The sequence below is a fragment of the Scyliorhinus torazame genome, chromosome 8 (genome assembly GCF_047496885.1).
Source record: "Scyliorhinus torazame isolate Kashiwa2021f chromosome 8, sScyTor2.1, whole genome shotgun sequence".
NCBI lineage: Eukaryota > Metazoa > Chordata > Chondrichthyes > Carcharhiniformes > Scyliorhinidae > Scyliorhinus > Scyliorhinus torazame.
The window spans coordinates 56311261-56336208 of NC_092714.1; the positions used below are offsets into that span (position 1 = coordinate 56311261).

The window sequence follows — 24948 nt, forward strand, 5'->3', positions numbered from 1 at the left end:
TAACATGGGGAGAATGTGTTATATTGCATTTTTAATGTAGGAAAGCACATAAGTTCCGTCAGGCAAATTATTGACATCAGCTCAAGGAGCAGATGTAAGGGTAACCAAATGTTTGATAAAGGAGTGGGTTTTGAGGACTATTTAAAAGGGACGAAGTTGGAGAAGCAGAGATGTTTAAAGAGGGAACTCCATAATGTGCTGCTTAGATGACTGCAGCCATGAAGTCGATCCTGTGTCAGTGGATGATGTTGCTAAGGATGCAGATGAAGAACAGGGTGCAGCCAAAGCTGGATCAACTGGAGAGGCTCCCAAGGTGATGGTATGTGTTAGTGAGTGAAGCCTTTAGAGGAGATAATACTTAGTTAAGCTGGAACTTAGCATGGGTAACCTCACTGAAATAAAAACAGAAAGTGTTGGAAATACTCAGCATATCTGGCAGCATCTGTGGAGAGAGAAACAGAGTTAATGGGCTGGATTCACTGTTTCGGAGGCTAAATGTTGGAGCCAGCCTTGTACGACGGAAAAATCGTTGCCTTGCCCTCACCGGTCCTGCGACCGGTGAGGGGCCAGCAGCAGCTCCCGTGGCAAAAACGGTTGGAGAATGGCTGGTCCATGGCCACGCATGTGTGCGACAATGACCTGCAGCAGTTATTTGGGGTGGGGGGGGGGGGGGGGGGGGGTGGACGTGGCGGGGGGGGGGGGGGTTGGAGAGATAGGGGCACCATTTTCTCTTGCTGCACTGGCGAGCTGAGCCCGTCAGCACAGGAAATGAGTCTATGTGCGGCCCCGGTGGTGCTTTCCTCACAGAGGCTCCCCCCAAAAATGTAGTCCTGTTTAATAGCAGGGTCGTTCTCGGTGCTGCAAGCGCCTGTAAACACCCCGCTAAATGCACCCAAAACTGGTCTCTTTTTTGCCCAATACATCAAATCCTCAATCCTCACAAGGAACAGTGGGGAGATGGAGGTCCAGTCCCTGATATTGGCATAGGCTCCATGTGAGCTGCAGATGCTCTCAGGTGATGCCTGTTCTATCCCCAAACTTTCAACCAGTGCCTTTGTTGATGTCAAACTGCTAATTGGGCTAGCTGCTCTTTCTGCTAATGAGATTCCCCTGTCTGCAGCCAAAGTTATTTAAGGTCATCCAACAATCCCATCTTAAGAAGCCTCAAAGCAAGTTCTGAAAATTTTTACCTCTCTTGCTGTACTCAAAAGGGTCACGTCAGAGGACTATAACTGGTTAACAAACATGCCAAAAACAGACGCCAGTGCTTTCACACTGGTGATTTTTGATTCTCTAATTTCAGTATAAGCAATTGTCGAATGAGGAATGAAGAATTATCTTTGCGTCGTAAATATGTTTTTATCTTGGATTGCTTTTGGTCTATTATTCTTAGTTCTCTAAGGACAGCACCTAATAAATTGGACTATATGGGGGCATTCAGATGGTGGCTGTTAGGTGGATCGAGACACTGCATTACATTGGGGAGGTGAAGAGATTTCTAGTGCATTGCTGGGCCTTGCTCTGCAGGTTCAGCTTCTGAATCCCCCTCTCACTGTTTTGCCTCAACTTCCTCTTCATTTGCAGTTCTAACATTTGCCCTCTTTAGTGATGAAATTGTACAGCATGTTATGTACAATATTACAATGTATAATTTGAATTTGAATATATATGTACTTGTGTTGAGAAAGGTAAAACTGGTTTCAGGTTAATTTAGGTTTTCTTTATGAACCTTGGTGACTGGGAGTCTGGATGAACTTGTGGCACAGACAGCGAGAGACAGTAGTGAAGACAGGGAGTGTAGTATGTATCAGAGAGAGAAGGCAGGGATTTTAAGCTCTCTGAAAAGTAAAACTACAAGGCAATTGGGACAGTTGTTAAATTGACTAATCAGTTATAGGATTCCGTAAAGTGACCAGTTTAGCAGAGGAATTACTGGACGACTGAGTTTGGGGAACTCATTTATTTGCCCAGCAGTTGAAGAAACAGTGAGTTTAGAGAGCAGTTTTGGGGTCTCAGGGATGTTTTATTACTCTTCTGTAGTATGTTTTGATATACTACTGAATGTAATATATGTTACTCAATGCTGATGAGGCTTTCTGAATCTTGATGCAAAAGACTCAAAGTCGTCCAGTAGTAACAAAAGATTTATTCAGTAACTAAAACAATAATTAAATGAGTTCTTCACTTTAATATTAATACTAGTAGTAAGGTTAACAAGATCAAAATACAGTAACTATGTTTAACTACACTAACACTCTGAACTAATTTATACCACTGTTCTCTTGTCACAGAACACCCAACCGAGAGGCACAATGCGGTTGCTTTTATACCCCTGTTGGTACTGCCCTCTAGCGATCATCTGATGCTACTGATTACACATTAACCCCTTATGTACATGCATATACAGTGATCACACAAGGGAGAGATACAAGTTGGGTGAGAAGCATTAAGTGAATGCTCAGGAATTCACCGGAAGAGGTGCCAGTCCCAAGTGAGAAGCCTTTGTGTCAAGCTACTGGTGACTCCTTACTGATTTAGGTGCCTGTTAAGATACTACTAGGGCAAAGGAATATGGGAATTTGAATTGTCTTCTTGCGTTTGTATTGTGATCTTTATAATCTTTGTATCTGGTGTAATATAGTTAATTTTTCTTGTTTTGATAAATATTTTATTCTTTATATTAAAAGTTTGATCAGTTGACTCCTGTGAATCTGTTCAGTAACTTTCCTCCATAGTTTCTAAAAGAGTTAGGATCGATCAAGCCAGATTTCACTTTGGCATCAGACTTGTCCTGTATTAACATCAGCTGGGATTCTAGCAAGCACGCAATGAAAAACCTTGACAATTATTCATGTCTATCTTGAAACATGCTGTTTGGTTCTTTGAGTGACTTCAATTTTTGTTTGAAAAGCTTAATGTCTACTTTCATGAATACCCTGGTTCTGGCATGGCTGAATGTCAATGCTTATGTTCCTGGCAGGCATCATTAGCCAGGAATTCAGAGTTTGGTCCTTGTCCCCAAACAGCCAGCCGCTAGCCCAATCGCTTGGGTGGAAGAGAGAAGATCCTGAGGTCTGACATAAGTTGAAGTCATCATGACTACTGCCAGGGTTGCAGGCAAACACTTGCAGAATTCAATAGCTACAGTCACAGCTGACCTGCATTTTTAAGGAATAGAGCAAAAGCTTTCCACAGGATCAGACAGGGCCACACGGGTGTAATGGATTACTTTACTCCTGAGAAAATCCAGCAATTCTTGTAAAGCCCCACTGCTGTTTACTCATGCTCAGTAGCCTCCTTTGGGAAGGTGATAAAATATTTGCACCTAGCAAACCGTGCATTGTGACCTCCTTGATTGTACACATCAAACTGAGAGACGTTACTGAGGTCATCTATTGGAAGTTGGGTAGCTGCTGAGGTCATTCTGACTTTCATAGCCACAGACAGTGCTGCGGACACCCGGCTGCTAGACTGCTCTTCTTGGTTAGGCAAGTGGCATACTCCCCAACTTTTAAGACATTTTGTGTCAAGGTTAAGACCCAGTGAATTAGATGATTCCAATGTAGGAAACTGATCCTTATTGTAGCGCAAGAACTTTATTTGAATGCTTAAATCAATGTGGTGCTTCATCTGGGCCTGAAATACATGTCAGGGTGAATTTAGCAGTGAGCTGTCAAATTTGTAATTTTTGGACTTCTGGTGGTGGCCATGGAGTGAGTGGTCGCACATTTGGTGGCTCCTGCTCGAGGTGGAATTCTATGGCCCCTTTTCACCCAAATTAAGGGGTGTTGGTTGGTGAAAGGTGCTTAGGCATTGAGGAACAGTGGTATTTCGTTGGTGAGTCCTGTTTATGGCACCCCTTCTGCTCTCGCCGGTCAGGTAGTCCATGAGCCTGGTGGTGGTATCAGCACTGGGGTCTGCACCCAGTGTAGGCAGCACTTTGGTTTGGAATGCATATTTTTGATAATCATAGGTTTGTGCCAATGGGGCAGGATGTGAGTTTCCGGGGAGGCAGCAGGTGGGAATATAATGTTTCAGGGATTTATTCATTGGGGAAAGGTTTGCAGACCTGAAGGAGCTAGAGGGGACCTATCAATTACCAAACGGAAATGGATTCAGGTTAGGAAGGAGGTGCCATCATTTCTGGGATTGCTGCCCTCGGTACTGCAGGGGAGTTGGGGGCTGGAGTGTGGAGGGAAGCTTTATGGAGGGTGAATGTGTCTTTGTCGTGTGCGAAGCTAAGCCTTATTCAGTTTAAGGTGATGCACAGGGCCCACTAGACAGTGTCATGAACGAGTCGCTTCTTGGGACAGGAGGATAGGTATGGGCGGAGTGCAGAGGGGCTGGCGAACCATGTCCCTATGTTCTGGGCTTATCCGAAATTGATGGGCTTCTGGTAGGGAGGTTATGGCAAAGGTTTTGGGGGCAGAAATAGCTCAGAGTCCGGAGGTGGCAATATTTGGAATGTCAGCGGATCCCGGAGTGCAGGTGGGGGAGAGAGGCCTATGTTTTGGCCTTTGCCTCCCTGCTGGGGGCAGATTTTGTTGTGCTGGCAGCACCCAGAGCCACCGAAGGCCGGGGTATGGGTGAGCGACTTGGCAGAATTTCTGCAGCTGGAAAAAAATCAAGTTGGCCATTTGCGGGGCGGAGGAGCAGTTCACTTTGAGCTGGAAGCCGTTTATTGACTTCTTTCAGGAGGATTTTGTCGTCAGCGGGGGGTTTGGGCTTTCATTCGGTTCGAGCTGTAGTCTCCGGTTGGGGGAGGGGGGAAACGAAGGGCTGGATTCTCCGCTTTTGAGACTAAGTGCTGACGCCAACATGGGAACCATGGTGTTTACATCAGGAAAAGTGGTGCAACAGCTGCACCGATTCAGCAGCTCCGAATGGGCTAGCATCATCGCCACGTGGAACGCAACCGGTTCCATGTAAAACGGTGCTGGATTCGCCGAGTCTGTGATTGCCACACGAGGTTCACACGCTGCAGCCACACTTACACGGCCCTTCCCCCACAAGGTGGCTGGAAGGAGAGCAGCGCCACGGTTCAGGGACACTGAGCTGGACACCCTCCTGGACGCTGTAGTGGAGAGAAGGATGACCCTGTACCCCAGCCCGGGAGGAAGGCCGTCGGACGCCGCCGTGCTCGGGCGCAAGTGGCAGGGCGGTCAGCGCCGTTGGCTACGTCGTCCGGGCTGGCATCCAGTGCAGGAAGAAACTGCACGACCACCTCAGGGCGGCCAAGGTAAGTAGGCAGCGCTGTGCCCCTGGCACTAATCCTGCCCCTCCACATACACGTAACCCACCCCGGGGGGATGGCCGAACCTCCACCCGACCCCACATGACAGAACCCATGCCAGCGCAATGGCCGGGTGTCCTGGCCACTGATGCCATCATTTACCCAATCCCTGGCCTGCTTGCGTTGGAACGTCTAACGGTTTCGTTGTTTGTGTTCCCCCCCCGCCCCCAGGGAAGGCCGCACATAACCGCCTGGAGTGGGGGAAGACCAGAGGGGGACCACCAGACCTGCGGCCCGTCACCGTGCCCGAGCAGAGGGCACTGGACGTGAACGGCGGCCTGGAGGAGAGGGAGGTCACTGAGGTGGAGGTCGGCGGCGGGCGAGCAAGTGAGACCCTGCTTAATTGCGGATCCCCATGCCACATGTGTGGACACCCCCCCCTCAACCCACACCCCTCACACCCCCCCCCAATTTGCACCGCCTCAACCCGCACCCCCCTCACTTTCCATCACTGCTGTCTCCTACACACTCCTGCATCCCAGAGACTATCACCTCGGTTGGGCACATTAGTGAAGAGACTCCTGGGATACTATCTGGTGCACACCACACATTGCATCCGATCCAGCAGGTGGAGGTAGGAGCAGCCGAGAGGCCGGACAGTCCGAGGTCAGGCAAGCCCCAGGAATCAGCTGCCGTCCAGACTTCTCTAGCTCCTGGAACATCCAGTCCCAGCCATATTCCAGATGCAGTCAGAGACCCAGGGACTACAGGAGGGTTGACGGCGGGCATCCAGAAACTGCAAGTGCAGGTGGAAGAGTCCATACGCGTGCAGGAGCAGGGGGTGGTGCCGGTCATGCGTGCCACCCAGGCCGACATCACACGCGATGGAGGCAATTGGGGCGACGGTGTCAGCTATGGGTCAGAGTGTCCATGCATTCCGTCGATCACACCCTGGACCCGGGGCATCCTGGGGATAGCGGCGAACCCAGCTGTCTGGGCACCCTAGTGGGTTGGTCTTCATGGAACTGATGTAGTGGTCCACCTGGGCGTATAGGGCGCCCGTGATGGCGCGGATGCACCTGTGCGCCGAGTCCTGCGAGATCCCGGATGGGTCCCCACTCGGCGCCTGGAAGGACCCCTTCGTGTATAAGTTGAGGGCGACTGTCACCGGGAGCGGGTGTCCTCCCCCATATCCCTGCGGTGCCAGGTGCGCCATCATTTGGCAGATGTGTCGCACAGTCCCTCTGCTCATCCGCAGTCTCCATCGGCATGCCCGGTCCGGCAGTGCTTGAACGACATGTGGCGTTGTTGCACACAGGGCCTCATGCGGCGCCATTCCTGCCCGCCCTCCCCCTCCCCCTCCCCTCGCCCGGCCCTGACTGGGCACCCCCCCCCCCCGCCGCAGCCAGCACAGCTGGTGTCCGGGCAGCAGCTGCAGTCACACCATGCCCAGTCGATTTCGGCGGGAGAACAGCTGGTGAGTCAGTTTCAGCGGGAGCAGTGCGGAAGTGGCTGCTGGGAGGTAAGTCTGTCCTTTAAAAGGACTTGTCTTTGCAGGGGCAGGCCAGTCGATTTCGGCGAGAGAACAGCTGGTCAGTCAGTTTCAGCGGGAGCTGAGAATTTATTTTTTTTTAAAATTAGTGTTTTAGGCGGGAACAGGAAGTCGACCCGCGGATGTCTGGGAAGACCCTCACCAATAAATTCTGGTGGAGAGGAAACCCGAGACACTACACGTGTAGTGTCTCCCACCCGCCCTCCTCCTGTAACCTAATAATAAAACCCATTGGTCTGAGGTAAGTACCATATTTTATTATATTATTATTATTTTTTATAAAATATTTAATTTAGTTGTTAGCCAGATCTTGGTAGAAAGTTAGAAGAATGGCAGGGAAGGGAGTGCAATGTTCCTCCTGCAGGATGTTTGAGGTGAGGGATGCAGTTAGTGTCCCTGCTGATTTTACCTGCAGGAAGTGCTGCCATCTCCAGCTCCTCCAAGACCGAGTTAGGGAACTGGAGTTGGAGTTGGAAGAACTTCGGATCATTCGGGAGGCAGAAGGGGTCATAGATAGCAGCTTCAGGGAATTAGTCACACCAAAGATTGGAGATAGGTGGGTAACTGTAAGAGGGACTGGGAAAAAGCAGTCAGTGCAGGGATCCCCTGCGGTCGTTCCCCTGAGAAACAAGTATACCGCTTTGGATACTTGTGGGGGGGGGGGACTTACCAGGGGTAAGCCATGGGGTACGGGCCTCTGGCACGGAGTCTGTCCCTGTTGCTCAGAAGGGAAGGGGGGAGAGGAGCAGAGCATTAGTAATTGGGGACTCTATAGTCAGGGGCACAGATAGGCGATTTTGTGGGAGCGTGAGAGACTCACGTTTGGTATGTTGCCTCCCAGGTGCAAGGGTACGTGATGTCTCGGATCGTGTTTTCCGGGTCCTTAGGGGGAGGGGGAGCAGCCCCAAGTCGTGGTCCACATTGGCACTAACGACATAGGTAGGAAAGGGGACAAGGATGTCAGGCAGGCTTTCAGGGAGCTAGGATGGAAGCTCAGAACTAGAACAAACAGAGTTGTTATCTCTGGGTTGTTGCCCGTGCCACGTGATAGTGAGATGAGGAATAGGGAGAGAGAGCATTTAAACACGTGGCTACAGGGATGGTGCAGGCGGGAGGGATTCAGATTTCTGGATCGCAGGAGGGGGCCAGTGTTCAGGTAGGTGGTTTGAAGTGTGTCTACTTCAATGCCAGGAGTATACGAAACAAGGTAGGGGAACTGGCAGCATGGGTTGGTACCTGGGACTTCGATGTTGTGGCCATTTCGGAGACATGGATAGAGCAGGGACAGGAATGGATGTTGCAGGTTCCGGGGTTTAGGTGTTTTAGTAAGTTCAGAGAAGGAGGCAAAAGAGGGGGAGGTGTGGCGCTGCTAGTCAAGAGCAGTATTACGGTGGCGGAGAGGATGCTAGATGGGGACTCTTCTTCCGAGGTAGTATGGGCTGAAGTTAGAAACAGGAAAGGAGAGGTCACCCTGTTGGGAGTTTTTTTATAGGCCTCCTAATAGTTCTAGGGATGTAGAGGAAAGGATGGCGAAGATGATTCTGGATAAGAGCGAAAGTAACAGGGTAGTTATTATGGGAGACTTTAACTTTCCAAATATTGACTGGAAAAGATATAGTTCGAGTACAATAGATGGGTCGTTTTTTGTACAGTGTGTGCAGGAGGGTTTCCTGAAACAATATGTTGACAGGCCAACAAGTGGCGAGGCCACGTTGGATTTGGTTTTGGGTAATGAACCAGGCCAGGTGTTGGATTTGGAGGTAGGAGAGCACTTTGGGGACAGTGACCACAATTCGGTGACGTTTACGTTAGTGATGGAAAGGGATAAGCATACACCGCAGGGCAAGAGTTATAGCTGGGGGAAGGGCAATTATGATGCCATTAGACGTGACTTGGGGGGGATAAGGTGGAGAAGTAGGCTGCAAGTGTTGGGCACACTGGATAAGTGGGGCTTGTTCAAGGATCAGCTACTGCGTGTTCTTGATAAGTATGTACCGGTCAGGCAGGGAGGAAGGCGTCGAGCGAGGGAACCGTGGTTTACCAAGGAAGTGGAATCTCTTGTTAAGAGGAAGAAGGAGGCCTATGTGAAGATGAGGTGTGAAGTTTCAGTTGGGGCGATGGATAGTTACAAGGTAGCGAGGAAGGATCTAAAGAGAGAGCTAAGACGAGCAAGGAGGGGACATGAGAAGTATTTGGCAGGAAGGATCAAGGAAAACCCAAAAGCTTTCTATAGGTATGTCAGGAATAAGCAAATGACTAGGGAAAGAGTAGGACCAGTCAAGGACAGGGATGGGAAGTTGTGTGTAGAGTCTGGATAGGCGAGATACTAAATGAATATTTTTCGTCAGTATTCACTCAGGAAAAAGATAATGTTGTGGAGGAGAATGCTGAGCCCCAGGCTAATAGAATAGATGGCATTGAGGTACGTAGGGAAGAGGTGTTGGCAATTCTGGACAGGCTGAAAATAGATAAGTCCCCGGGACCTGATGGGATTTATCCTAGAATTCTCTGGGAGGCCAGGGAAGAGATTGCTGGACCTTTGGCTTTGATTTTTATGTCATCATTGGCTACAGGAATAGTGCCAGAGGACTGGAGGACAGCAAATGTGGTCCCTTTGTTCAAAAAGGGGAGCAGAGACAACCCCGGCAACTATAGACCGGTGAGCCTCACGTCTGTAGTGGGTAAAGTCTTGGAGGGGATTATAAGAGACAAGATTTATAATCATCTAGATAGGAATAATATGATCAGGGATAGTCAGCATGGCTTTGTGAAGGGTAGGTCATGCCTCACAAACCTTATTGAGTTCTTTGAGAAGGTGACTGAACAGGTAGATGAGGGTAGAGCAGTTGATGTGTATATGGATTTCAGCAAAGCGTTTGATAAGGTTCCCCACGGTAGGCTATTGCAGAAAATACGGAGGCTGGGGATTGAGGGTGATTTAGAGATGTGGATCAGAAATTGGCTAGCTGAAAGAAGACAGAGGGTGGTGGTTGATGGGAAATGTTCAGAATGGAGTACAGTCACAAGTGGAGTACCACAAGGATCTGTTCTGGGGCCGTTGCTGTTTGTCATTTTTATCAATGACCTAGAGGAAGGCGCAGAAGGGTGGGTGAGTAAATTTGCAGACGATACTAAAGTCGGTGGTGTTGTCGATAGTGTGGAAGGATGTAGCAGGTTACAGAGGGATATAGATAAGCTGCAGAGCTGGGCTGAGAGGTGGCAAATGGAGTTTAATGTAGAGAAGTGTGAGGTGATTCACTTTGGAAGGAATAACAGGTATGCGGAATATTTGGCTAATGGTAAAGTTCTTGAAAGTGTGGATGAGCAGAGGGATCTAGGTGTCCATGTACATAGATCCCTGAAAGTTGCCACCCAGGTTGATAGGGTTGTGAAGAAGGCCTATGGAGTGTTGGCCTTTATTGGTAGAGGGATTGAGTTCTGGAGTCGGGAGGTCATGTTGCAGCTGTACAGAACTCTGGTATGGCCGCATTTGGAGTATTGCGTACAGTTCTGGTCACCGCATTATAGGAAGGACGTGGAGGCTTTGGAGCGGGTGCAGAGGAGATTTACCAGGATGTTGCCTGGTATGGAGGGAAAATCTTATGAGGAAAGGCTGATGGACTTGAGGTTGTTTTCGTTGGAGAGAAGAAGGTTAAGAGGAGACTTAATAGAGGCATACAAAATGATCAGAGGGTTAGATAGGGTGGACAGTGAGAGCCTTCTCCCGTGGATGGAAATGGCTGGCACGAGGGGACATAACTTTAAACTGAGGGGTAATAGATATAGGACAGAGGTCAGAGGTAGGTTCTTTACGCAAAGAGTAGTGAGGCCGTGGAATGCCCTACCTGCTACAGTAGTGAACTCGCCAACATTGAGGGCATTTAAAAGTTTATTGGATAAACATATGGATGATAATGGCATAGTGTAGGTTAGATGGCTTTTGTTTCGGTGCAACATCGTGGGCCGAAGGGCCTGTACTGCGCTGTATCGTTCTATGTTCTATGTTCTATGCCTCCTCTCTCTCGCTCAGCAGCCAAGACGCCAGGTTCACGATTTTTAAAACCACAAGTGAACGACACCGTTGGGAAATCGGCCCATCGGAGGTGGTGAATCGCCGGAGAATCTCAACTGGGCTTCAAATCGGCGCCTACCCCGATTTTGGTGTCTGAAGCTATTCTCCGTCCAATCGGCATCGGCAAGCAGAGAATCCTGCCCGAAGGGTTGGAACACGAAGACGGATGCCGGGGTGGTAGGCGGGTGAATGGGTGGTTTCTGAGTGGGGGAGGGGTTTTGTGGCCTGATGTCATGGTTGGGGCTTATGTTTCCGTTGTCCTTTTGGTTTTGCCATTTTATGTTGGTAAATATTTTAAAATGCCTTTAATAAAATTCTTTTTTTTTTAAATTACTTACAGTTTTGCACCGTACATGCCTGAAACATGTAAGGTGCAACTCAGAGCCTGCAAAGTGAGCATTCAATGATGATTGGGAGAAAATAATCCAATGGAAGGTTCCAGCATGTTTCAAAGCATTAAGAAATTCAGGAAATGGCAGTGCCTTTGTTTGCTCAGCATTTCAGCAGAATGAAGCTGAGCAATGAGCAGCAACTGAAATTTTAATAGTAACCTAAAGGCATTACAGATTCTAGCAAGGATCTTCCCAACAGAGACCAATTGTTTTGCCATCAACTGTCATTATGTAAGTATGATGTGGAGATGCCGGCGTTGGACTGGGGTGAGCACAGTAAGAAGTCTTACAACACCAGATTAAAGTCCAACAGGTTACCTGGGGTTACCCCTATCTCTGGATCTGTAAAGACTTAATTACCTGCAAATGCTCGCATTCCAAGCATTGTCTTACAGCTTTGACTTTGTCTATATATATGTTTCTGGAACCTACCTCTTCATTCACCTGAGGAAGGAGCAGCGCTCCGAAAGCTAGTGATTTGAAACAAACCTGTTGGACTTTAACCTGGTGTTGTAAGATTTCTTATGTAAGTAGAGGAGGAAGAATATAGATTTCTTATTTGATAACAGTAACTTCATACTGAATATAACTATGTGTGGCTGCTAAAATGAATCTGGATTTCCGTTCTTCATTCATTGTATGTCAGTGTTGCTGTTATTGCCAATCCCTAATTGCCCTTGAGAAGATGCTGGTGGTGAGCCACCTTCTTGAACTATTGCAGTCTGGGTGGTGAAGGTGCTCCCACAGTGCTATGAGGTAGGGAAAGCCAGGAATTTGACTCTGCGGTAATGAAGGGAGAGCAATATATTTCCAAGTCAAGATGGTGAGTTACTCGAAGGCAACTTTGCAGGCGTTCTCAAGCTCTTGCTTGTTCTTGGAGATGGTAGGCATCAAGGGTTTAGGAGGTGCAATCAAAGAAGCCTTGGTGAGTTCCTGCAGTGCATCTGTATGAGGTACACACTAAGAACTATCTAATTTAACACTGCATAGAGTGCCCCAGGCCTTGGACATGCTGATCCATGGCCAAAACCCTCACCCCCATGGCCTCCACATCGGACGCCACCCATACGGTTTTGGCCTGCGTGGCATGCATTGCCGGCACCACCTCTTGCTCCTGCACGTGTTTGGACTCTTCTGCCTGCAGGTGCGGGATGCTTGCCAACAGCTCCTCATGCAGTCCATGATCGATGGGACTGTCCGTTCCAGAAGCTCGAACCCCATCCGGATGGCAGCTCGTCCCTGGGGTCGGCCGACACCCTAACTGTCCACCCTCTCGGGAGTTCCTACCTCCACCTGCTGTACCGGAGCATGTGTGTGGTGCCACCAGATAGTGTCCCAGGAGCCTCTCCACTAAAGTGCCCAGCCAAGGTGAGTGTCTTTGAGTTGGTGGAGGGTATTAGAGACAGCTGTGACGGGAAGTTAGTATCATCATCAGGCTCAAGCTCCGGGCTGTCCTGGGTCTTGGGTTGATGGCTCTTGTCCCTGTCGGTGTCCTCGTCGCTGCTCGGCACCTAGGGCTCTGCCTGTGACTGGGGGCGGGGATACCAGAACGACACTCCCCTTCACCAGCAGCTCCTGCAAGGCACAAGACAGGATGCATGATTAGACTGCGGGCTGGGGGGAGGAGTGGAGCTGGTGGGAGTGTGTTTAGCAGGGTTGAGGGGGTGGTGATGGTGTGTGGGTGGTGTGGGAGCGAGGGTGGTGGAGGGTGGTGTAGGGGTGAGGACGAAGGTGGTGTGAGGGTGAGGGTGGTGTTGCGGGGGTGTTGACACACATGTCACGGGAACCGCAACTCAGCAGGGTCTCACTTCTTTGCCCAATGCCGACCTCCACCCCGGCGGCTTCCCTTTCCTCAGGCCGCCAACCATGTCCAGGGCACTTTGCTGTGCCGCAGTGTGGGGCCGCATATTTGGCAGTCCCCCTTCGGTTTCTTCCCACTCCCGACGGTTATGGATAGCCTTTTCCTGGGGATAGGTGGGGGGGAAACAGAAAATGTACAGTGTTAGACAGTCTGACGCATGGAGCCCAGGGAGTGGGCAGCTGGTGGCCTCAGTGGCCAGGGCACCCGACCATGGTGGTAGGTATGGGTGACGGAATGTGATGCAGGGTGGGGGTTTGGACACCCTGTGGGTATGGGCGGGGTGTTGTGTTGCGGGTGTGTGGGACAGGGGTTGGTGCCAGGGGCACAGTGCTGCCTACTCAATCTGGCTGCCCTGAGGAAGTCGTGCAGTTTTTCTACCTGCTTTGCTGGCCAGTCCGGGAGGTGTTGCTCATGGTGATTACAGCCTCTGCCACCTGTGCCCAGGCACGGCGAAAGGCGGCGGCAAGCGGGCATCCTTCCTGGACTGGGGCACAGGATCACCTGCCTCGCCTCCATGGCGTCGAGCAGGGTCTCAGGCTCGGCACCCTTGGTGCTGCTGTTCTCACTGCCGTCTTGTTGGCTGGGATGGTGTGTGTGGGGAGTGAAGCGTTCATATGCGGCTGCAGCTTGTCAGCCTCCTGAGTGTCAATCGTGAATCCGGCACCGTTTCTGATTGGAATCGATTGTGTTCCATGTGGCGCCGGTGCGAGCCCCTCAACAGTCACTGAATCGGTCCAGGAGCGGTGCCAGCTTTGCTGTCGTCGAAGTCCACAAATCCTGTCCCGGCGTCAACACTTAGTCTCAGGAATGGAGAATTCCGCTGGTGGGCTATAATTTATATAGTACGTTTTAAAATGGAAAAATATCCCAATGCCCTTCACATAATGGAAAAATGGTGCTGAGCTAAAGGAGCACCGATCAGAGAGCCTCACCACAATTCATGACATATCTGGGAGATATTCAAAGACTTTGAAAAGAAAGGGTGGCTCGGGGGCACAGTGGTTAGCACTGCTGCCTCACAGCACCAGAGACCCAGGTTCGATTCCAATCTTGGGTGATGTGTGGAATTTGCACATTCTCCCCGTGCCTGCTTTGGTTTCCTCCGTGTGCTCCGGTTTCCTCCAACAGTCCAAAGATATGTGGATTGGCCATATTAAATTGCCCCTTAGTGTCCAAAGTTTAGGTGGGGTTAGGGGGATGGGGCACGGGAGTGGGTCTGATAGGGTGCTCTTTCAGACGGTCGGTGTAGACTCGATGGGCTGAATGGCCTCTTTCTGCATTGTAGGTGTTATATGATTACATGAAAGGCAGTTATGTCGTTAGCCAGGATAGAAAGGTTAAGGGCAGTCTATAAGGATGATGATGATAGGAAAGAAGACAGTGGTCAGGATTCTGCGATTTGAGTTCGTCCCGCCACCATTGCCTGCGAGAATGGAGTATTTGGCGCTCAGCCACAACTTCATTCACTGCAGCGGGAGTGGAAAATCCCACCGGCTCGTACAGACGGAGAATTCCAGCCAGTGTTTGAGAAGAGCACTCACTGTCAACTGTTTTAGTTACCATGAGGGTCAGGAATGGAAGGTGGGTGTTCACCAGTTTAATAGGTATTGGGTTGAGGAAATAGGAGGCAGATCCAATAGATATGAGGAACTTAGACTGTGCATAAGGGAAGAAACAAGGGATGAATCATTCAGGGAGGCAGGAGACTGGGGAAAATTTGACTTGATGTACAATGAGTTAGATCTTAATGATCAAGAACTTGTCACTGGAGATAAAGCTGGAAAGGCAGGGTACAGGAGTTTAAAGAGGCAATTGCAAAAAGAACTAATTGTGGTGATGCCACGCTCAAGTATACAGCAAGCAAACTATGACAGTCTACCATGCTCCAGGGAACAGCAAGAAGACTGTGACAGTCTACCACGCTCACGTGAACAACAAAGCGACTATGATAGTCCATCCAGATTATTTGCGCCACCAGAAGAAGACTCTGACAGTCTACCCAGCTCAAGCGAACGACAAGAAGACACTGAGGCTCTACCCACTGTATGTGAGACAAGTGACGACGGCATCCCACTTCCCATACCAGCTGTGCAACATGACAGACCTCAGCTAGCATGTACAGAGGCACTCGACAATCACAGTGAGACTACTGGTGACTCCGGTGACACCACGTTACTTCAAACCTCATTCGCTCGAACCTCTCCACAAGCAAATGCATTCCTGACTGAAATGACTCCGGACGTGGAGCATCAAGAGACCTCAGAAGATGCAAGTGAACCAGAAAGGGCTCCAGACGGGGAGCATCAAGAAGCCAAAACTGACTCAGGTGAAACAGCCCAGACTCCAGACGGGGAGCATCCACAAGCCAAAGCTGATTCACGTAAGCCGGACCTGACTCCAGGCGAGGAGCGCCGCAAACTCAGTGACGGCACGCTCAAGGAGACAGCAGATGCCACAAAGCACGCTAATACGGGTAACTGTGTGAAGGACTCGTATTATCCACAGAGTGTGGTCCTTCAGCGCAGCAAACATGGCAACAAAACCAACCACCACAACAACAACATCAAAGACAATAGCAAGAAGCGTACCAAAGGCAACGGCGTCGACAACAAGCACAACAAAAACAACACCAATGGAACTACGACTGGTACGACATGGTACAACTCTGCCCATGAGGGACACTGTTACTGCTCAGCTCAGTACAATGACATGCCATGGCAGGATGATGCATCTTACCAATTCATGTTTGTTGCACTACCAACAGGCAACCTGGCTTTCAGGACAGATGCCATCAGGAATTACCACCACAAGCATCGGAAGAAGAAAAAAAGAGTCCAAATCAGACAACGAAGTGATGTGACCACTTCTTGGTTCCTTCAGCACAGAGACACTGATGGCGTTTACAATGCAATGCCACCATCAACATCACCAACTCACCAACCAAACAAGAAAGCCACTCGACCATAATAATTAACTCATCTACCTAGTTTGTTCAATTTTCTTTAACACTGTACAGAAAATATGTAACATGAAAAAAGGGGGATGTGGTGATAGCCATCACTGTAAGTACACAAAGGGTTAATGTACATATACTACACCTAGCTAGACACTAGAGGGAACACCAGAGACATGACACACAAGCAGTCAACCAATAGGTCAGTAAAATAGGACACGACCAATGGGCAGTCACGATACACACAGAGGTGACACTACCACAGGAGGGCATTACACCAACCCATATAAAAGGACATATGACACATGCTCAGTCTCTTTCCAGTGGAGACACTCAGTGAGTACAGACACAGGGTTGATTGAACATCACACCCACCACATGGATTGTAGCAAACTGGTTCATCAGTCTGACTAACTATAACAGGATTAACAGTAGAATCGAATCAAAGTAGGAGAATTGTTAATAGTTTAATAAACGTGTTAAAGCTATCTCCAAGTCTGAACCTTCCTTTGTCAGAGTGCACATCAAGGAAGCAGCTTATGCTACGACAAGAGCATAACAAAACACTGAGCCATAACACAAAGTATCTGTACCACAGATCACAAGAACAATACAACCAGTATTGCCATTGCCGTTTTGTTATAAAGGAATTGTTTTCAAGCAGGCTCTACCAACACTAAATGTTTACTGATCTGGAATGATAAAAGTCACTATTGTTTCTAAATTCTTGATTCTAACTGGATGAAGTTGGGGAGGGGTTCTTTTGAGATTTCAACTTTTCTTTGCTCCAAGTCTCGCCTGAGAAATTCATTTTAGTGTTGCCTTACTTTAATTGAAAATGGTAGGGTCTTTTTAGGGTTTAAGTTCAATAGTCTGCTGGCATAGCTTTTCAGTAAGAAGCAGTAGGGGAAAGCTTCACTTTAAGGTAATGAAAGGGAGATTCATAGAATCATAGAATTGCTACAGTGCAGAAGGAGGTTATTCGGCCCATCGAGTCTGCACCGACAAGCACAGACGATTCTGTGCTTTCCTCTAATCAGTGATTCAAAGTCTTTCCACAAATGCCTCAGATATACTCTACAAATGGGAGTGCACTCTCTGAAGATTCCTGAATTTAGAGTGATTCAATCATAAAGGGTAATTTAAAGTGACTGAAACAGAAATATTAAAGAAATAAACAACTCAACTTATGAAAAGCTATTAATACATTGGACGCGATTCAGGTGTTCCATTCGGGATTGGACTTTAAAACGAGGGGGGTGGCAATCCTGGTCAATAAAAGGGTGGCATTCGAGGTGGGGAAGATAGAGGCGGACCCGGGGGCGGGGGGGGGGGGGGGTAGATTCATCATGGTTAGTGGGAAGCTGGAGAGAATGGCCGTGGTATTGGTGAATATGTATGTCCCAAACTGGGATGATGTTGAGTTCGTTAGGAGGATGCTGGGGAAGGTCCCGGACCTGGATTCACATCGACTGATTATGGGGGGAGACTTTAACACGGTCCTGGATCCGAGACTGGACCGGTCGAGACCCAGGTCCGGAAAGGTGTCAGCTATGGCAAAAGAGCTCCGGGGGTTTATGGAGCACATGGGAGGGATGGACCTGTGGAGATTTGGGAGGCCAAGGAGTAAGGAGTTTTCATTCTACTCCCATGTACATAAGGTGTACTCCCGGATAGATTTCTTTGTGCTGGACAAAACGCTGCTGGCTGAGGTGGTGGATACTGAATATTCAGCAATTGTGGTGTCAGACCACGCCCCTCACTGGGTAAACCTGCAAGTGAGCAAAGGAAAGGCCCAGCGGCCACAATGGAGGTTAGATGTAGGGCTGCTAGCGGAGGACGAGGTGTGTGAGCAGGTGAGGGAGGCCATTCGGGGCTACATAAGGATCAATGATACAGGTGGGATCTTGGCAGGGGTGGTGTGGGAGGCACTGAAGGTGGTTTTCAGGGGGGAACTAATTTTGATTTGGGCCCATAAGGAGAACGCTGAACGGGCGGAGTTGGACAGGCTGGTAGGTGAACCTTTACAGGTGGACAGGAAGTATGCAGAGTCTCAAATGAAGGGCTTCTGAAGGAGCGTCAGAGACTGCAAATGGAATTTGGGCTCCTGTCCACAGATAAGGTGGAGGGGCAGCTGAGGAGAGTAAAGGGGGCGGTGTATGAATATGGGGAAAAAGCCAGCAGGATGTTGGTGCATCAGCTGAGGAAGCAGGAGGCGGCGAGAGAAATTGAGAAAGTAAAGGGTAGGGGGTGAATGTGGTTGTGGATCCGGCAGGGGTGAATGATGTGTTTCGGGAATTTTATAGTAGACTATACAAATCGGAACCCCCAGTCGGGGAGGAGGGTATGAAGTGATTTTGGGGGGGCTGGAGTTCCCGAGGATAGATGAGGAGTTGGTGGAAGGCTTAGGAGGCCCAATCGGGCTTGGGGAGATTATAGACGGATTGGGGGCGATGCAATTGGGTAAGGCTCCGGGACCTGATGGATACCCGGTCGAGTTCCACAAGAAGTTCTCCTGGTTGCTGGGGCCGCTCTTGGTAAAGGTTTTTAATGAGTCCAAGGAGCTGGGGGTGCTCCCCCGCAACGTTATCGCAGGCATCGATTTCCCTTATTCTGAAGTGGAATAAGGATCCAGAGAGTTGCGGATCGTATCGGCCGATCTCTCTTTTAAATGTGGATGCAAAATTGTTGGCAAAGATCTTGGTCACGCACAGAGAGGACTGTGTCCTGGAGGTGATAGGGGAGGACCAGACGGAGTTTGTGAAGGGATGTCACCTGACATCCAACATTAGACGGCTCTTAAATGTGATAATGATGGCAGCGGAGGGGCGCAAGGTTGAGGTGGTGGTAGCCATGAATGCAGAAAAGGCCTTTAATCGAGTAAAGTACAAGTACCTGTGGGATGTCCTGGGAAGGTTTGGGTTTGGGCAGGGATTCGTTGACGGTCTGGCTGTTATATCAGGCACCAGTGGCGAATGTAAGGACCAACCGAGTCCGGTCAGAATATTTTAGTTTGTGTAGGGGGACGCGACAGGGGTGTCCACTCTCCCCATTAGTGTTGCCCTGGCCATAGAGCCCTTGGCAGTGGCGCTTAGGTCATCGAACATCTGGCGGGGATAGTGAGAGGTGGGGTGGAGCATAGGGTTTCACTGTACGCGGACGACTTGCTCCTTTACATAACAGACCCGTTGGGTGGGATGGCTGGGATCATGGAGCTATTGGAGGAATTTGGTCGGTTCCCGGGCTACAAATTAAACATGGGTAACAGTGAGGTATTTGCGTTCAGGCATGGGAGAAGATTGAAGGAGTTACCGTTTAAAGTGGTGGGAAGGAGTTTTAGGTACCTGGGGATTCAGGTGGCAAGGGACTGGGGTCAGCTCCATAAGTTACATTTGGCAAGGCAGTGGAGCAAATGAAAGGGGATTTCCGCAGGTGGGACATGCTCCCGCTGTCATTGGCGGGGAGGATCCAGACTGTGAAAATGACAATCCTCCCGAGATTGTTATTTGTGTTTCAATGTCTTCCAATTTTTATCCCTAAGGCATTTTTCAGGAAGATGTACGCGGTGATCTCGGGTTTTATATGGGCTGGTAAGGCCCCGAGGGTGACAAAGGTCCTTCTGGAACGGGGGCGCGGGGTGGGGGTTGGTCCTTCCGAATTTGATTAATGTTTACTGGGCGGCGAATATATCAATGGTTAGGAAGTGGGAGAGGGGTCGGTGTGGGAGCGAGTGGAGGTGATGTACAGTAAGGGTACGTGTTTGGAGGCTTTCCGTGCCGGCTCAGTACTCCACAAGCCCAGTGGTGGTGGCAGCCCTGACGGTGTGGGGGCAATGGAGGCAGAACATGAGACTGCAGGGGTCGTCGGTGTGGTCGCCTATCTGTGATAACTACCATTTTGTTCCGGGAGAGCTGGATGGGGGCTTTAGGAAGTGGCAGCAGGCAGGGATTGAGAGATTTGGTGATCTCTTCATTGAAGAGGGTTTTCCGAGCTTGGAGAAATTAGAGGAGAAATTTGAGTTACCGGGTGGGAACGGATTTTGGTACCTACCGATACGAGACTTTGTCCGGAGGCAGGGGCGATATTCTCCGTTATCGGCGGAAAGTCCGCCGATCGGCGCAAAAAACGGCGCAAATCCGACTTGCGTCACGTCGGAAAAATGGGTCAAAAGTCTCCGGCCCGAAATGGGCTAGCAGCGACGTGACGGGATCCGCGCTTGCGCACGTGGTTCACGTGTGCAGCGTCATACACGCTGCACGGCGTGACGGCTCATAAGGCCGTGCTGCTCCCCCCCCACCCGACCGCAACACCCGACCGGAACACCCGACTGGATGGCTGGCCGCCGCTCAGCCCCGAGGTTCCAGTCACGGGATGTGGAGGCGCTCCCGGACGCAGTGGAGCAGAGGAGGGAGACCCTGTATCCCGGGCACGGCCGCAGAGTTGCCGCCGTCTGTGGAGGGAGGTGGCAGAGGCCGTCACCGCTGTGGCCCTGACACCACGGACAGGCACCCAGTGCTACAAGAAGGTGAACGACCTCGCCAGAGCAGGCAGGGTGAGCCTCCCCATATCCCCCCTCCCCCATATCCCCCCTCCCCCATATCCCCCCTCCCCCATATCCCCCCTCCCCCATATACCCCCTCCCCCATATACCCCCTCCCCCATATCCCCACTCCCCCATATCCCCCCTCCCCCATATCCCCCTCCCCATATCCCCCCTCCCCCATATCCCCCCTCCCCCATATCCCCCCTCCCCCATATCCCCCATATCCCCAAGTGAATCCAGCCCTAACCTTAACCGCTGCAATGCATGCGCAACCGATGGCGTGCATTCATATACCTGCCTAACACTGTTGCCTTTTACCCCTGCCACCACCCCCACCCACCCCCCCGCCACAGGAGAAGCGCGCACACAACAATAGGGAGCATGTGAGGACTGGAGGAGGCCCCCCTGATGAGAGGCCACTGATCGAACACGAGGAAAGGGCCCTGGAACTGGCTGGCGGACCTGACGACCGGAAGGTTGCTGATGCAGAGGTCGGGGGTGTACTAGCAAGTGAGCCACCGACAGCCCGTCCCCATATCCCCCCTCCCCCATATCCCCCCTCCCCCATATCACCTGATCACTGCTTGCGTGTCTAACCATGCATGCTTCATTGTGTATCGCAGGAGCAAACGTCCAGGCACCCATCCCCGCAGATGCAGACCACCCGCAGGATGCCCCTCGAAGGCCATGGGAGACGGAGAGACCCGGACCCTCCGGCATGCGACGCCCGCAGGATGCCCCTCGTACACCACGGGAGACGGAGAGACCTGGAGCAACAGGGAGACGACACCCCCGTCACGTGCGGGAGCGGCGAGGCAGGCGTGTTCCACCCAGCGACGAGCGGGGCAGCCACAGGCCCCCGTCACATCCGAGCCAGGACACCACTACCCAGGACACCACTACCCAGAACACCACTACCCAGGACGCCCCTACCCAGGACACCCTACCCGGGACAGCACTGCCCAGGACACCCCTACCCGGGACAGCACTACCCAGGAAGAGTGGATGGGTGGAGACGAACCCCCACCCCAAAGTGCCATGGATTCAGAGTGGGACGAAGAGCACGACACAACGCCACTGCTGTCACCAACACCCTCCACCATCGCAGAAACACTCACCTCGGTTGGGCACTTTAGTGATGAGGCGTCTGGTACACTCACTGGTGCGCACAACACAGCCGTCCCGGTACAGCAGGTGGAGGTAGGAGCAGCAGAGGGGCCGGGCGGTCGGAGGGCAGCCCAGCCCAAGCGAACATCTGCCGCCCAGATGGATCCCGGGTTCCTGGAGTTTCCACACCCACACATAGATCCGATGCAACCACCGACCCGGAGACGAGCGAAGAGGGTGACGGCCAGCTTGCGGCGGCTGCAGTCGCAGGTGGAGGAGTCCACCCGCGTCCAGGAGCTGGAAGTGGTGCCGGTCATGCGTGCCACCCAGGCCGACACCGCACGGGTGGCGTCCGCGGTGGAGGCAATGGGTGCGACAGTGTCAGACGTGGGGAACAGTTTGCGAGGCCTGGGGCTTTCCGTGCAGGCGGCGTCTGTGGCCCAGGACATGGCTGCCCTCTCACAGGAGGCCATGAGCCAGTGCCAGCGCCAGATGGCAGAGGCGCTCAACGCCATGGCCCAGTCTCAGCAGTCCATAGCCCAGTCTCTGCAGGCCATGGCCCAGTCTCTGCAGGCCATGGCCCAGTCTCTGCAGGCCATGGCCCAGTCTCAGCAGGCCATCGCTGAGGGCATCGGCGCCAGTGGCCATGTGCGAGCTGGCGTCGCACTGTCACAGACAGGGTTTGCCAACCCCCTGGGCTCCATGGCTGCAAACCTGCAGACCCCTGTCGATACCAGCACGGGCCTCCAGGACTGGCAGCGCCAGATGTCGGGGGGGCGTCGGATGGCCAGTCCGTTCGCATCCCCCACCCATGTAGAGGCCTGGGGGCCATCGGGCACCCCGAGGGAGGAGGAGGTGGTGTGGTCCGTCCCGGCTCCACCTGTAGGGGAGGTCCCGGAACACCGCGACACCTCGGACTCCCCCCCTTCCGTCCCAGGTGCATCGGGTGGGCAACGGGCAGGACAGGCTGGCAGCTCGCCATCCCAGTCGCCCGGGCCGCAGCCTGGCCCATCTAGGCCAGGACGCCCCAGGAAACGGCCGCCAAAGGGATCCAGTGTCAGAGGGCAGGAATCACAGGAGTCCACCTCCAGTTCTGCTGTACTGTCTGGGGAACCACGTTGACGTAGTCAAAGGGCCCGTAAGGCCAAACAATTAGACACTGAGTAAGTTGGCACGGGTGCAGGGCACAGATGAGTTTTAGGGGCTAGGGCACGTGCATGAACTCCTTTGGTTATTAAAGTCAATGTTACACCTACCGAAGCTGCCTTTGTGCTCTGTCCAAAGTGTGCGGGCGTGTCATGTACGTTGAGCGCAAGTGTGTGTGTGAGGGGTGGTCTTACCTCAGCCCCAGGTGAGTCTGCCTCGTTCCCCCTGGGCCGCCATCAACATCCCCCCGGGCAGAGGACGGGACCGTGCGCTGCAGTGTCACAGCCGCATGCAGGGATGGTCCGGGTGGATGGTGGTACTGTGGCCATGGGTCAGACATAGTCCAACGATGTGGAGCCAGGAGCTCATCGCAGGGCGGGTTGTCATCATCCTCCATGGCCTGCAATAGACACGAGTCCACCCGCAACTGTGTGAGCCCGGCCGTTGTGCCGCAGGTGGATCGGCAATGGGGGGATGGTGTGCATGCGGGTCGGGTGGGTGGGGTTGGGGAGGGGGGTGAGGGTGCTGGGTGGGTGGATGGGTGGGGGGTGTGGGTGGTCGGCTGTTGCCATGGTGTGCGGTCTGTGGCCATACTACCCGATTCCCACGCCCATCTAGTCAGTGAAGCGGGCGGCAACAGTCTGTCCCGTGCCCGCTGGGCCAGCCGGTAACGGTGCACGGCCACCCGCCTGTGTCTAGCCCGTCTGCCCTGACCATTGCCCCCATCCCCCTCATCTGGGGAGGACTGCGCCTCTTCCTGCTGCTCCTCCACTCCGCCCTCCTCTGCCTGCGGCACATCGCCCCTCTGTTGGGCTATGTTGTGCAGGACGCAGCACACCACAATGATGCGGCCGACCCTATCTGACCGATACTGGAGGGCGCCCCCAGAGAGGTCCAGGCACCTGAAATGCATCTTCAGCACGCCAAAGCACCTCTCTATCATTCCCCTTGTCGCTACATGGGCATCATTGTAGCGGTTCTCCGCCTCATTGCGTGGCCTCCGTACAGGCGTCATCAGCCACGATCGCAATGGGTAGCCCCTGTCGCCCAGCAACCAGCCCCTCAGCCGGGGATGGCGTCCCTCGTACATGCCGGGGATGGATGACCGCGACAACACGTATGAGTCGTGTACACTGCCTGGGTAACGGACGCAGACGTGCAGGATCATCATGCGGTGGTCGCAGACCACCTGTATGTTCATCGAATAGGTCCCCTTCCTATTGGTGAACACGGCCCTGTTATCTGCAGGTGGCCGCACGGTGACGTGCATCCCATCGATCGCGCCCTGGACCATGGGGAACCCGGCCACGGCAGAGAAGCCCATGGCCCGGGCATCTTGGCTGGCCCGGTCCACGGGGAAGCGGATGTAGCGGTGCGCCATGGCATAAAGGGCATCTGTCACTGCCCGGATGCACCGATGCACCGATGTCTGCGATATGCCGGACAGATCCCCACTCGGTGCCTGGAATGACCCCGTTGCATAAAAGTTCAGGGCAACCGTAACCTTGACGGACACGGGGAGAGGGTGTTCCCCCGCCAGTGCCACGCGGTGACAGGTGTGCCAGCAGGTGGCAGATGTGTGCCACGGTTTCCCGCCTCATCCGGAGTCTCCTCCTGCATTCCCGGTCCGTGAGGTCCTGATATGACTGCTGGGGCTGGTACACACGGGGCGCCCTCGGGTGCCTCCGTTGCCGTGGGGCCACGGCGTCCTCCTCCCCCTCCTCGTCCTGTCGGTCAGGTGTCCCTCCAGCCTGGGCGGCTGCCGCCTGCCCCTCTGCAGCAACCTGCGCCGCCTCTCTGGCACACTCCTCCTCTTCCTCATCCAGGGCAACATGGACATTAGCGGCTGCCGCCACGGCGGCCAACATCGCTGGGTGATCGGAAAACATGACGGCCTGGTGGGGGGGGGGGGGGGGGGGGGGGGGGGGGGGGGGGGAACGACGACATGTCATCATTGACCATATCCCCTCCTTCCCCCCAGCCAGGTGGCATGGACCGCATGGGCCCAACTGTTGGAGGCTGGCACCTGGCCAGGTGGACCTACTCACTTGCCCCCCCAACATCCTCCCCGGCACGGACCCCCCATCCG

General features: G+C 52.4%; 1 protein-coding gene across 1 annotated transcript in view; it reads right to left on the reverse strand.

Annotated features, from left to right (window-relative positions):
• LOC140427856 (suppressor of tumorigenicity 14 protein homolog) overlaps nucleotides 1-24948 on the reverse strand; it is a 318812-nt gene that overhangs the window by 12737 nt on the left and 281127 nt on the right. The gene's annotated exons all lie outside the window — the stretch shown is intronic.